This window comes from Portunus trituberculatus, unplaced genomic scaffold (genome assembly GCF_017591435.1).
Source record: "Portunus trituberculatus isolate SZX2019 unplaced genomic scaffold, ASM1759143v1 PGA_scaffold_416__1_contigs__length_32976, whole genome shotgun sequence".
NCBI lineage: Eukaryota > Metazoa > Arthropoda > Malacostraca > Decapoda > Portunidae > Portunus > Portunus trituberculatus.
In genome coordinates this window covers 1-15,069 of record NW_025541584.1, presented here as the reverse complement: position 1 = coordinate 15,069, position 15,069 = coordinate 1, and the positions used below count along the sequence as shown (strand labels likewise).

The 15,069-nt window shown below is 52.9% G+C and overlaps 2 non-coding genes across 2 annotated transcripts; both read left to right on the top strand.

The window, feature by feature from the left end:
• Positions 1-9,943: 9,943 nt before the first annotated feature.
• LOC123500586 lies at positions 9,944-11,816 on the top strand. Its single transcript, XR_006673386.1, has one exon. It is a non-coding gene; the product is annotated as a small subunit ribosomal RNA (ribosomal RNA).
• Positions 11,817-12,365: 549 nt separating this feature from the next.
• LOC123500585 lies at positions 12,366-12,524 on the top strand. Its single transcript, XR_006673385.1, has one exon. It is a non-coding gene; the product is annotated as a 5.8S ribosomal RNA (ribosomal RNA).
• Positions 12,525-15,069: the final 2,545 nt, after the last annotated feature.

Sequence of the window (15,069 nt, the reverse complement as noted above, 5' to 3'; positions counted from 1 at the left end):
AAACAAAATTTTAACAAAAACTTTTTATTTTTGAGAAATTTGCTCAAATTTGGCATGCAGCCTTCCTCTGACACGGAACGGATCGTGTCAGAGTGTCATCGCAATAGCTACGGGGAAAGGGTGGTTGAGATTTCCCGGGCTGGGAGCGCGGGAGAAGAGTGCCGCCGATCGCAGCATAGCTTGTTGCCCCAGTTTGATTTCGCCCCGGCGCCAGGACGCTGTCTCTGCCGGCCGATCCCGTAGCTTGCTCGCTACGGTGTTGGGATTTTCTCCGCACGTTTCTCCCCGTCACCCGGGTCTGATGACATTTGAGTGAACATTGATCCGTTCACGGTGTCTCCCGGCTGCGGCACCGGCACAGGAGTGTGGCAATGCGTCTTCTCCTTACCTGGACGCAGTTTCAAGGGCGGCGAGAAAATTCCCAGGCACTTGTGGGCTAAACAAAATTTTAACAAAAACTTTTTATTTTTGAGAAATTTGCTCCAAATTTGGCATGTAGCCTTCCTCTGACACGGAACGGATCGTGTCAGAGTGTCATCGCAATAGCTACGGGGAAAGGGTGGTTGAGATTTCCCGGGCTGGGAGCGCGGGAGAAGAGTGCCGCCGATCGCAGCATAGCTTGTTGCCCCAGTTTGATTTCGCCCCGGCGCCAGGACGCTGTCTCTTGCCGGCCGATCCCGTAGCTTGCTCGCTACGGTGTTGGGATTTTCTCCGCACGTTTCTCCCCGTCACCCGGGTCTGATGACATTTGAGTGAACATTGATCCGTTCACGGTGTCTCCCGGCTGCGGCACCGGCACAGGAGTGTGGCAATGCGTCTTCTCCTTACCTGGACGCAGTTTCAAGGGCGGCGAGAAAATTCCCAGGCACTTGTGGGCTAAACAAAATTTTAACAAAAACTTTTTATTTTTGAGAAATTTGCTCCAAATTTGGCATGTAGCCTTCCTCTGACACGGAACGGATCGTGTCAGAGTGTCATCGCAATAGCTACGGGGAAAGGGTGGTTGAGATTTCCCGGGCTGGGAGCGCGGGAGAAGAGTGCCGCCGATCGCAGCATAGCTTGTTGCCCCAGTTTGATTTCGCCCCGGCGCCAGGACGCTGTCTCTTGCCGGCCGATCCCGTAGCTTGCTCGCTACGGTGTTGGGATTTTCTCCCGCACGTTTCTCCCCGTCACCCGGGTCTGATGACATTTGAGTGAACATTGATCCGTTCACGGTGTCTCCCGGGCTGCGGCACCGGCACAGGAGTGTGGCAATGCGTCTTCTCCTTACCTGGACGCAGTTTCAAGGGCGGCGAGAAAATTCCCAGGCACTTGTGGGCTAAACAAAATTTTAACAAAAAACTTTTTTATTTTTGAGAAATTTGCTCCAAATTTGGCATGCAGCCTTCCTCTGACACGGAACGGATCGTGTCAGAGTGTCATCGCAATAGCTACGGGGAAAGGGGTGGTTGAGATTTCCCGGGGCTGGGAGCGCGGGAGAAGAGTGCGCCGATCGCAGCATAGCTTGTTGCCCCAGTTTGATTTCGCCCCGGCGCCAGGACGCTGTCTCTTGCCGGCCGATCCCGTAGCTTGCTCGCTACGGTGTTGGGATTTTCTCCCGCACGTTTCTCCCCGTCACCCGGGTCTGATGACATTTGAGTGAACATTGATCCGTTCACGGTGTCTCCCGGGCTGCGGCACCGGCACAGGAGTGTGGCAATGCGTCTTCTCCTTACCTGGACGCAGTTTCAAGGGCGGCGAGAAAATTCCCAGGCACTTGTGGGCTAAACAAAATTTTAACAAAAAACTTTTTTATTTTTGAGAAATTTGCTCCAAATTTGGCATGTAGCCTTCCTCTGACACGGAACGGATCGTGTCAGAGTGTCATCGCAATAGCTACGGGGAAAGGGTGGTTGAGATTTCCCGGGCTGGGAGCGCGGGAGAAGAGTGCCGCCGATCGCAGCATAGCTTGTTGCCCCAGTTTGATTTCGCTCCCGGCGCCAGGACGCTGTCTCTTGCCGGCCGATCCCGTAGCTTGCTCGCTACGGTGTTGGGATTTTCTCCCGCACGTTTCTCCCCGTCACCCGGGTCTGATGACATTTGAGTGAACATTGATCCGTTCACGGTGTCTCCCGGGCTGCGGCACCGGCACAGGAGTGTGGCAATGCGTCTTCTCCTTACCTGGACGCAGTTTCAAGGGCGGCGAGAAAATTCCCAGGCACTTGTGGGCTAAACAAAATTTTAACAAAAAACTTTTTTATTTTTGAGAAATTTGCCTCCAAATTTGGCATGCAGCCTTCCTCTGACACGGAACGGATCGTGTCAGAGTGTCATCGCAATAGCTACGGGGAAAGGGGTGGTTGAGATTTCCCGGGGCTGGGAGCGCGGGAGAAGAGTGCCGCCGATCGCAGCATAGCTTGTTGCCCCAGTTTGGATTTCGCTCCCGGCGCCAGGACGCTGTCTCTTGCCGGCCGATCCCGTAGCTTGCTCGCTGGCCAGCTACGGTGTTGGGATTTTCTCCCGCACGTTTTTGCCCGTCACCCGGGTCTGACATTTGACGTATCATTGCCTCGTTCACGGTGTCTCCCGCGCTCTGGCACCGGTACAGGCTTGCGGCAGAGCGTCTTCTTTTCACCTGAACACACTTTCCAAGGCGGCAAGCCATTTCAGAATGCACTTATGGGCTAAACAAAATTTTAACAAAAAACTTTTTTATTTTTGAGAAATTTGCCTCCAAATTTGGCATGCAGCCTTCTTCTGACACGGAACGGATCGTGTCAGAGTTTCATCGCAATAGCTACGGGGAAAGGGGTGGTTGAGATTTCCCGGGGTTGGGAGCGCGGGAGAAGAGGGCCGATCACATAGCTTGCCCTAGTTTGGATTTCGCTCCCGCGGCCAGCTAGTGTCTCTTGCCGGCCGATCCCGTAGCTTGCTCGCTGGCCAGCTACGGTGTTGGGATTTTCTCCCGCACGTTTTTGCCCGTCACCCGGGTCTGACATTTGACGTAACATTGCCTCGTTCACGGTGTCTCCCGCGCTCCGGCACCGGCACAGGCGTGCGGCAGAGCGTCTTCTCCTCACCTGGACACAGTTTCAAGGGCGGCGAGAAAATTCCCAGACAATTATGGGCTAAATAAAATTTTAACAAAAAACTTTTTTATTTTTGAGAAATTAGCCTCAAATTTTGCATGCGGCCTTCTTCTGACACGGAACGGATCGTGTCAATGTTTCGTGTCAATATCTCGATGGGAAAGGTACTTACAAAAAAATGACAAAATTAAGCACTTGGAGCGAAAGACGCTGTACATTCTTAAGACACTAAGAGCGCCTTGAGCAACAAGAGACGAAAACAGACAAAACACTTAAGCGTAAACTATAAGACATAGAGACATGATACACACATGTATATATAGTGTATACACTGTATATACCATCTATAACGCGATATATTTGATATATTGTATATTTTTTATAGTAGAGTGAAAAGTATTTTCGATGTGTTGCGGTAAGCCAATCCTGTAGCTTGAAGGGTTTGACATTGTCACCTGGCTTAGGTCCCGGTCGTTTTTCCGCCGGGCGCTCGCCAACCCGTTGTGGCATGCGCTGCGGCTACGGCGGTAGAGCCGGTCACAGGCGGAAACGCGCGGTACGGGGTTCCGCCTGGCAACGCGGCCTCGGCGGCGGAGCCGTTCATAGGCGAAAACGCGCGGGACGGGGTTCCGCCTGCCAACGCGGCTACGGAATTGAGTTTGGGTCCCGGTGATTTTCGTGCGGGGATTACTTTTTTTTCTAGTTTCCATACTTTTCACAGTACGTGTACCTTCTTGCACACTGTGATCGGTACGGTGGTTAAGAAGGTATTTCACGTGTTTTGTGCTCGATTCCTTCACCAGGACTACTCGATCTTGGTTTTTCCATAAAAAAAGCACCTTATTTAAAAGCGACGATATAATCCTTTCAGATTATGAAACTAGACTAAGAAACACATCTGTCTATGTTGTTAGTAATCCTCTGGCGATAGCGTGTAAGTAAGTAATCCATGGTGAGCGAAGGTAGGTTCAACAACGGGTTCGGGCTTGGCCTCGCGGGCTGGGAGCGCGGGAGAGCGGGGCCGATCCCGTAGCTTGCCCTGGTTTGATTTCGCCCCGCGGCCAGCTGGTATCTCTCGCCGGCCGATCCCGTAGCTTGCTCGCCGGCCAGCTACGGCTTCGGAATTTTCTCCCGCGCGTTTCTCCCCGTCACCCGGGTCCGACTTTGACTAAATATTGCCTCGTTCACGGTGTGTCCCGGTTCCGTCACCGGCACGGGCGTGCGGCAGAGCGTCTACTCGTCACCTGGTCAGAGTTTGAGCGCCGTTGAGAATGTTCACAGTCACTTGTGCGTGAAATAAAATTTGACCAAAAAACTTTTTTATTTTTGAGAAATTTGCCTCAAATTTGGCATGCGGCCTTCCTCTGACACGGAACGGATCGTGTCAGAGTGTCATCGCAATAGCTACGGGGAAAGGGGTGGTTGAGATTTCCCGGGGCTGGGAGCGCGGGAGCGGGCCGATCCCGTAGCTTGCCCTGGTTTGATTTCGCCCCGCGGCCAGCTGGTATCTCTCGCCGGCCGATCCCGTAGCTTGCTCGCCGGCCAGCTACGGCTTCGGAATTTTCTCCCGCGCGTTTCTCCCCGTCACCCGGGTCCGACTTTGACTAAATATTGCCTCGTTCACGGTGTGTCCTGGTTCCGTCACCGGCACGGGCGTGCGGCAGAGCGTCTACTCGTCACCTGGTCAGAGTTTGAGCGCCGTTGAGAATGTTCACAGTCACTTGTGCGTGAAATAAAATTTGACCAAAAAACTTTTTTATTTTTGAGAAATTTGCCTCAAATTTGGCATGCGGCCTTCCTCTGACACGGAACGGATCGTGTCAGAGTGTCATCGCAATAGCTACGGGGAAAGGGGTGGTTGAGATTTCCCGGGGCTGGGAGCGCGGGAGAGCGGGGCCGATCCCGTAGCTTGCCCTGGTTTGATTTCGCCCCGCGGCCAGCTGGTATCTCTCGCCGGCCGATCCCGTAGCTTGCTCGCCGGCCAGCTACGGCTTCGGAATTTTCTCCCGCGCGTTTCTCCCCGTCACCCGGGTCCGACTTTGACTAAATATTGCCTCGTTCACGGTGTGTCCCGGTTCCGTCACCGGCACGGGCGTGCGGCAGAGCGTCTACTCGTCACCTGGTCAGAGTTTGAGCGCCGTTGAGAATGTTCACAGTCACTTGTGCGTTAAATAAAATTTGACCAAAAAACTTTTTTATTTTTGAGAAATTTGCCTCCAAATTTGGCATGCGGCCTTCCTCTGACACGGAACGGATCGTGTCAGAGTGTCATCGCAATAGCTACGGGGAAAGGGGTGGTTGAGATTTCCCGGGCTGGGAGCGCGGGAGAGCGGGGCCGATCCCGTAGCTTGCCCTGGTTTGATTTCGCCCCGGGGCCAGCTGGTATCTCTCGCCGGCCGATCCCGTAGCTTGCTCGCCGGCCAGCTACGGCTTCGGAATTTTCTCCCGCACGTTTCTCCCCGTCACCCGGGTGTGACATTTGACGAAACATTGATCCGTTCACGGTGTCTCCTGGCTGCGGCGCCTGCACAGGGTGTGGCATAGCGTCTTCTCCTCACCTGGACACAGTTTCAAGGGCGGCGAGAAAATTCCCAGACAATTATGGGCTAAATAAAAATTTAACAAAAAACTTTTTTATTTTTGAGAAATTTGCCTCCAAATTTTGCATGCGGCCTTCCTTTGACACGGAACGGATCGTGTCAATGTTTCGTGTCAATATCTCGATGGGAAAGGTACTTACAAAAAAATGACAAAATTAAGCACTTGGAGCGTAAGACGCTGTACATTCCTTAGACACTAAGAGCGCCTTGAACGACAAGAGACGAAAAACAGACAAAAACACTTAAGCGTAAACTATAAGACATAGAGACATGATACACACATGTATATATAGTGTATACACTGTATATACCATCTATAACGCGATATATTTGATATATTGTATATTTTTTATAGTAGAGTGAAAAGTATTTTCGATGTGTTGCGCTAAGCCAATCCTGTAGCTTGAAGGGTTTGACATTGTCAACTGGCTTAGGTCCCGGTCGTTTTTCTGCCGGGCAGTCGCCAACTCCGTTGTGGCCTGCGCTGCGGCTACGGCGGCGGAGCCGGTCACAGGCGGAAACGCGCGGACGGGTTGGTTGGTTCCGCCTGGCAACGCGGTGGTGGCCCCGGCGGCGGAGCCGGTCATAGGCGGAAACGCGCGGGACGGGGTTCCGCCTGCCAACGCGGCTACGGAATTGAGTTTGGGTCCCGGTGGTTTTCGTGCGGGGATTACTTTTTTTTCTAGTTTCCATACTTTTCACAGTAAGTGTACCCTTTTGCACACAGTGATCGGTACGGATGTTAAGAAGGTATTTCACGTGTTTTGTGCACGATTCCTGCACCAGAACTACCTGATCTTGGTTTTTCTAAAAACCCACCTTATTTAAAAGCGACGATATAATGCTTTCAGATTATGAAACTAGACTGAGAAACACATATGTCTAGGTTGTTAGTAATCCTCTGGCAAGAGCGTGTAAGTAAGTAATCCATGGTGGGCGAAGGTAGGTAGGTTCAACGGGTTCGGACTTGGCCTCGCGGGCTGGGAGCGCGGGAGAGCGGGGCCGATCCCGTAGCTTGCCCTGGTTTGGAATTTTCTCCCGCACGCTTCTCCCCGTCACCCGGGTCCGACTTTGACTAAATATTGTCTCGTTCACGGTGCGTCCCGGGTTCCGGCACCGGCACAGGCGTGTCGTAGAGCGTCTACTCGTCACCTGGACAGAGTTTGAGCGCCGTTGAGAATGTTCACAGTCACTTGTGCGTTAAATAAAATTTGACCAAAAAACTTTTTTATTTTTGAGAAATTCGCCTCCAAATTTGGCATGCGATCTTCCTCTGACACGGAACGGATCGTGTCAGAGTGTCATCGCAATAGCTACGGGGAGAGGGGTGGTTGAGATTTCCCGGGCTGGGAGCGCGGGAGTGTACGGCCGCGCGCCACCCAGCTACGGTTTTGATTTCGCCCCGGGGCTTGAGCGCGGGCCGGCCGATCCCGTAGCTGGCTCGCGCCTCAGCTACGGGATCGGACTGGCCTCCCGCACCCAAACCCGCGTCACTTTCACATCTTCCTCAAAGTTTGGTTTTTGGGCGAAATGGGTCCAAATTTTGGCTGCCGGGGTTTTTTGCCACTGCAAGCACGCTGTAGGAGTTTGGTTGCAATCGGAGCAAAAAAAAAAAAATTTGGAAGTAGAGCGGGGTGGTCGGCTACGGCGTCGAGATTGTCCCGCAGGTTTTCCTGCGGGAGAAAAATCCAATTCCGTAGATGTAGCATTGGGTCCAAAATGTGAATTTCACCGAGTTCGAGTTTGAAAATATAGTAAGGAGAAGGGGTCTGACGGCTCCTTCTCCCGACCCGGGCCCGATCCATGTCTAGCCCACAACCGCTGGCAGGTGAGCACATTCGACGGCTGCTGAGACGCACGACGTTTCGTTTGGCCTCTTATCCCTGCACACTTCTCGCCAAGGTTGTGACTTGTAAATCATGGGCGTAGGTTTATCATGTACAGACCGGTAGAATGAACGGCGGACGTGCATCGCTAACAATTCACTTTGACTGTCCATGTCATTGGTCTCTACGCGCGTGGCCCACCCATCTCCTCTCCCTAGGATGAGAAGCTTCACGGCATTAGCTGCGGCTCATCGTGGAGGCGACACTGTGTGTGGTGTTTGCTTAAGCGATTTGCCTTCAAGTCAGCGCCCCTCTCTTTTGATGAGGTTACACCGCTCTCCGTGCGCTTGAGAGTCTAGTTCTTGAATCGATTCTTCCTATGCGATGGTCGGTTGGAACTTGTCACACACTACACTACCAGCGGACGATGACGCCTGTTTCCTTGGGTGCTGGATCGTCGTCCACTGCTGCTGTTACTACTAAGCTATTCTTGTTGCGTTTGTTCGCCTGTGTAGCTACTAGTATAAAGTAATTGCAGCGGTGGGGCCGGCGGCGGGAGAGGTAACAGTCCGCTTCGTTCTTGTCTAGAGAGACGGAACTAAACCCCAAAATGATATACGAGAAAGGGCGCGGCGTCGTTAAGAGACGTTCATTCGTCTTAGACGCGTAGCGACTAATCCCCAAACCCCTCCCACTCTGTAATGCTGTTTGGATGACACGTTACTGAAAGAGTGGTGAATACTTTTTATTATATAGCAAGCAGTGCGTGTGTATGTATACAGGCATGTGTATGTATGTATGTTACTACTACTACTACTACTACTGCCGGTGGTACAACCTCTGCCTCTGCATATGAAGCCGTGGTGTGGCTTACTTACTTACCTGCCTCTGCTGTGTGGCGAGGTTATGTGGATGTTTCTCACGACTCTAAAGTTGGCTTCGACAACAACCGGGTAGGGGTCCGCCTCCTCAAAATCTGAGATACGGGGCGCGCGATCCGCGAAAGGGTGTTCCGCCTAGGGAGATGTTGGGTCTCCTGCTGATGGTCAGAGCAATAGCGAAGGAACTGGCCCGATAGCAACTCGGTTGCTCAATAAGAATCAGTCCTGCCCAAACAAATAAGTGAGGGTGAGCAACTCAGAAGGGACTGGATCACACAGATTGGGGTCGTCCTTATGTGAAGCGTTTGAGAGGCGCCGTTGCTTCAACTATTGTCGTGAGCGTTCCATAGCCTTTAAGCCAGTGGTTGGTGGAAGCTACACTTGACTCAATAATGTGGTCAGTGTGGATGGAATTCGGCATGTCAGTGGCGAACGACGACGACTGCCTGCCTGCGGCTGCTGCTGCTACTCCTTATTACCTTGCCTTGGGACTTCGACTTGGTGGGGCCTATTGGGGGGGCCTTCACCCACGGAGAAAGTGCCAGCACACAGTCTTCTAAGTGGTAGTGCGATGCTCAATGCAACACCATATAAATCCGCGAACAAGAAGAGATATTATTATAAGCCTCGGTAATTCCTGACGAGCATGTGAGCACACTACATATAATAGTGCTGGGGTCGAGGGGGTAAAGGTAATAATGGTGGTGGTGGTGGTGGTTGTGGGTCGTCGGTTGTCTCGTTGCTTGGCGAGCTGATTGAGTTGGATTGACGGATTGTTTATGGGGTGTGTGTGTGTGTGTGTGCGTGCGGGCTAGGACGGGCTGTCCTCATCTTATAAACACAAGACGTCCGTCCGACCGAGCGCGCACACGATGACACGCACTCCACTCCATCTAAAACCCTAACGAGGAATTCACGGAAGGGCACCACTGCTCTGGTAGAGCCTATTGTGTGTGTGTGTGGGTGGGCTTGGCAACCCCACCCAGCAGCGTCGCGACACAGCGTCGGGCGTTTACCTTCCCTACTATTATTACAAGAGTTTACTACTTATTATTAAGCTGAGGGTGTTAGTGAGACTTCACCCCATGATGCGAGAGAGTAAAACTCGGGAGAGGGAAAGAGAGAGAGAGAGAGAGAGAGAGAGGTCAGATTAAGCACCTTCCGTCAATTCCTCATTAGGGTGGTGGTGGAGCCTATTGTGGTGGGCTTGGCAACCCCACCCAGGTGCTGCTGTTATGATGCAAAGGGAGCGTCGCGACACAGTGTCGGGCGTTTACCTTCCCTACTATTATTACAAGAGTTTACTACTTATTAAGCTGAGGGTGTTAGTGAGACTTCCTTCACCCCATGATGCGAGAGAGTAAAACTCGAGAGAGAGAGAAAAGAAACAAGCAAGGTGTGACAGAGAGAGAGAGAGAGAAATAAGAGGGCAAGTGTCAATCAAGCATACACGCCTTGACGTGTATGGAGGGCAGCAGTAGAGCTGCTCTGGAGTATTGAGAAGGAGGAGGGGTTTGATGTTTGATGTGCGACTCTACACTACGAGTGCCTTCATCATCACATTTTGCTACCTGGTTGATCCTGCCAGTAGTCATATGCTTGTCTCAAAGATTAAGCCATGCATGTCTAAGTACAAGCCGAGTTAAGGCGAAACCGCGAATGGCTCATTAAATCAGCTATGATTCATTGATCTGTACCCACACTTACTTGGATAACTGTGGTAATTCTAGAGCTAATACATGCACCACGTCTCTGACCGCAAGGGAAGAGCGCTTTTATTAGTTCAAAACCGGTCGGGCCTCGGTCCGTCACCCCATTGTGTTGAATCTGAATAACTTTGAGCTGAGCGCACGGTCTCCGCACCGGCGCCGCCTCTTTCAAGTGTCTGCCTTATCAGCTTTCGATTGTAGGTTATACGCCTACAATGGCTATAACGGGTAACGGGGAATCAGGGTTCGATTCCGGAGAGGGAGCCTGAGAAACGGCTACCACATCTAAGGAAGGCAGCAGGCACGCAATTACCCACTCCCGGCACGGGGAGGTAGTGACGAAAATAACGATGCGAGACTCATCCGAGGCCTCGCAATCGGAATGAGTACACTTTAAATCCTTTAACGAGGATCTATTGGAGGGCAAGTCTGGTGCCAGCAGCCGCGGTAATTCCAGCTCCAATAGCGTATATTAAAGTTGTTGCGGTTAAAAAGCTCGTAGTTGGATTTCAGTTCTGACTGACGGTTCACCGCCCGGTGCACACCGTCACGCTCCGAACAGTTTTTAACCGCCCGCTGGCTCGCACGGGGTGCTCTTCATCGAGTGTCCCGCGTGGCCGGCAGAGTTTACTTTGAAAAAATTAGAGTGCTCAAAGCAGGCTACATTGACGGCCTGAATGCCTATGCATGGAATAATGGAATAGGACCTCGGTTCTATTTTGTTGGTTTTCTGAACCCGAGGTAATGACTAATAGGAACAGGCGGGGGCATTCGTATTGCGACGCTAGAGGTGAAATTCTTGGACCGTCGCAAGACGAACTACTGCGAAAGCATTTGCCAAGGATGTTTTCATTAATCAAGAACGAAAGTTAGAGGTTCGAAGGCGATCAGATACCGCCCTAGTTCTAACCATAAACGATGCTGACCAGCGATCCGCCGGCGTTATTCCCATGACCCGGCGGGCAGCTTCCGGGAAACCAAAGTCTTTGGGTTCCGGGGGAAGTATGGTTGCAAAGCTGAAACTTAAAGGAATTGACGGAAGGGCACCACCAGGAGTGGAGCCTGCGGCTTAATTTGACTCAACACGGGGAACCTCACCAGGCCCAGACACCGGAAGGATTGACAGATTGAGAGCTCTTTCTCGATTCGGTGGGTGGTGGTGCATGGCCGTTCTTAGTTGGTGGAGCGATTTGTCTGGTTAATTCCGATAACGAACGAGACTCTGGCCTACTAACTAGTCGACGGATCTCCAGCAATTGGTGTCCAGTTCGCAGCTTCTTCTTAGAGGGATAAGCGGCAATTCTAGCCGCACGAGATTGAGCAATAACAGGTCTGTGATGCCCTTAGATGTTCTGGGCCGCACGCGCGCTACACTGAAGGGATCAACGTGTCCTCCCCCTCCGAGAGGAGCGGGTAACCCGTTGAAATCCTTTCATGATAGGGATTGGGGTTTGCAATTGTCTCCCATGAACGAGGAATTCCCAGTAAGCGCAAGTCATGAGCTTGCGTTGATTACGTCCCTGCCCTTTGTACACACCGCCCGTCGCTACTACCGATTGAATGATTTAGTGAGGCCTTCGGACTGGCGCTCTTGGATGCCAGGCCCGCGCGGTATTACTGCCGCCGGGCTCTCGGCGCCTCGAGCTGACGGAAAGATGTCCAAACTTGATCATTTAGAGGAAGTAAAAGTCGTAACAAGGTTTCCGTAGGTGAACCTGCGGAAGGATCATTATCGTGACGTTTCTGAAAGGAACGCAACTAAAAGTTAAAAAGCTCGCACCAGGGTGGCGGGGTCTGGCCTAATCAATCAGTCAGCAGCTCCTGCGGGAGAACGGCCGTGTGCCACCGTCCGCAGGAGTACAACAAGTAGTAGGGGCCTCCTTGCCTGTCAACAGGGCCTCCTTCCCTGTTTGACAACCCAACAAAATCTTTTCTCCACTCTAACTTTCCTTCGTGCAAGGATTGTTTGAGCGGTAGACCAACACCTACTATACTACTACTACGTATGCTGAACTTACTACCTTATTACCCCTGGGATACCATGGCGATGGAGCGCAGAAGTGAGTGACTGCGGCAGCACTGACTGCTAGCTGCTCACATGCTGCGTTCGGTCGTCCCCAGTGGGTATCATTAAACCGTACACTACCCGTGTACTCAATACTACTACTACCCATTTAAAACCCAGATCACTACGTCTTCCCACAAGTCTCCTGAGGCAGAGGCAGTGGAAGTCTGATAAAGAGTCGGCCTAGTTCCGACGTAATTCCAAACATACTATCACAACTCTTAACGGTGGATCACTCGGCTCGTGGGTCGATGAAGACCGCAGCAAGCTGCGTGTCGGTATGTGAATCGCAAGAATACCAGATACATCGACAAGTCGAACGCACATTGCGGCGGCGGCACTCTCATGTGCTGCCGTCACCCTACACGAGGGTCGGATATCATATCACATGCATCGGCATTGTCCAGCCGCGCAAGTTACTACTACTACTCTTTCAAACCACATTCGCGCCGAAAGGGCTTCACACCCTCACGCGCGTTTGTAGTACAATGAAATGGGGCACCCTTATAAAGCGGGACCAAATCCTAACGGAAGCGGTCCCGTGGGTGAGATGCATCATGGCATCTTTCAGAGTGCTTGCGTTGGTCTGGCTTTGACCGCATTGGGGAGTTTTCGCCTTTGTGGCGTTCCCTTAAGACCTAAGGCATCGATGGCGCAACGCGTGTGCGTGTTGCTGTCACGTGCCGATGACTTGGCATTACTCGGATGAACTAGCTAGCTAGCTCATTACGAGTTTTGCCTGCGGTCTCGGCTCCCAACCTCCTATGATTAAAGCTGGTTGAGGAGGGCGACCGGGTCGGACTGTTTGTTCTGTACTGCGGCTCGCACCTACTCTATAAAGCTGGAAGGAAGGGATCGAGAACGTTGAGTGGAGCCAAAACTTTTTTCGAATCTTGTCGCGTCGACTACGGGGTTAGAGTACGCGTATCGCTTCTTTCCCCTGCTGTCGGCCGACGAGAGAGACAAAGTTGTAAAAAGCACTGTGAAAAGCTTGAATGAGCGGCTTGACGGTGCGGCTCCAATGTCGACCTCGTGTTAGGGTAGAGTACCCGCCAAATTTAAGCATATTAATAAGCGGAGGAAAAGAAACCAACAGGGATTCCCTTAGTAAGGGCGACTGAACCGGGAAGAGCCCAGCGCATAACCTGGCGTCGTGACCCGGCGCCAGGGTGTTGCGTTTCGGAGGGTCCGGCACGCAGTCTCTCACCGCCTAAGTTATGCTTGAAAGCGGCCACTGCCCGTGGAGGGTGACAGGCCCGTGTGGCGGCGCCCGCGAGGGTACACGAGAGATTGTCGGAAAGGGCCTCTCCGTAGAGTCGGGTTGCTTGATAATGCAGCCCTAAGCAGGTGGTAAACCCATCTAAGGCTAAATATGACCACGAGACCGATAGCGAACAAGTACCGTGAGGGAAAGTTGAAAAGAACTTTGAAGAGAGAGTTCAAGAGTACGTGAAACCGTTAAGAGCCAAACGGGTGGGACCTCGAAGGTCGAACCGAGGGATTCAGCTCGTCGGCCCAGGTCGGCCGGGTGCGGGATTCGCAGATGCGACCCAGGAAATCTGGGCGTGCCCGCACTCGAGCCGGCGCCGGCGGGCGTATTTCCCCTCGTGATGTAGGTCGCCGCGACCCGTTGCTGGGGACGTCGAAGGCCCGGGCGGACTGGTACCCCGACGTTGTGCGCCTCGTTGCGCCTTCGAAGGGGGAAACCTCCGGTGTCCTGGCTGCCCTGCGACGGTCGTGCAGCAGAGGGCGGCGCAAGCTTCCCTCTCGCGGCGTGCAAAAGGTCGGTGACCCACCCGACCCGTCTTGAAACACGGACCAAGGAGTCTAACATGTGTGCGAGTCATTGGGCGCACTAAACCCAAAGGCGCAATGAAAGTGAAAGGCGCGTGTCTCTTCGGAGGCGCGTGCCGGGGCCGATCCCTGACCGGGCGATGCCGCCGCGTTCACGCCATACCAAAGCGGGGCCCTGTGGCGGTTCAAGGGCGGAGTGAGTCCCTTTCTCCGTCCGCCGTCGGTCCCGTGGGTGGCGCGGTGCGCTCGTTGGTCCGAGCTTGCTCGCCTGTACGCAGGGGGGCGCAGGCCCGGGACTTGTCATTCGACGCTGTCGCGCGAATCTGTTGTTGACCTCATCGGCTTTGCTTGGGCTCTCGGCTGGCGTGCCGCGTGTCTGGGCGGGCTTTGGGCGGGGCCTCTCGGGGCTTCTTCTCAGGCTCGTCCGGCGCGGTGGCGCCTTCCGATCCTGCTCTGTCCGGAGTGGCCTAGCGCGCGTGCTGTCGGCAAGTACCATGAGCAGACATGTTGGGACCCGAAAGATGGTGAACTATGCCTGGCCAGGATGAAGCCAGAGGAAACTCTGGTGGAGGTCCGTAGCAATTCTGACGTGCAAATCGATTGTCAGAGCTGGGTATAGGGGCGAAAGACTAATCGAACCATCTAGTAGCTGGTTCCCTCCGAAGTTTCCCTCAGGATAGCTGGTACTCGTGGAAACGGAGGAGTTTCATCCGGTAAAGCGAATGATTAGAGGTCTTGGGGACGAAACGTCCTCAACCTATTCTCAAACTTTAAATGGGTGAGATGCCGAGCTTGCTTGAATGCTGAAGCTTCGGCGACTAATCTGAGTATCTAGTGGGCCATTTTTGGTAAGCAGAACTGGCGCTGTGGGATGAACCAAACGTCGAGTTAAGGGGCCTAAACGAATGCTCATCTAGACCCCATCGAAAGGCGTTGGTTGCTATAGACAGCAGGACGGTGGCCATGGAAGTTGGAATCCGCTAAGGAGTGTGTAACAACTCACCTGCCGAAGCAACTAGCCCTTAAAATGGTATGGCGCTCAAGCATTCTCCCGATACTCGACTGCCGGTGGCACTATAGGCCAAGCTTCCTCTTAGCGGGGGTAGCCCAGGTCTCCAAGCCCCGG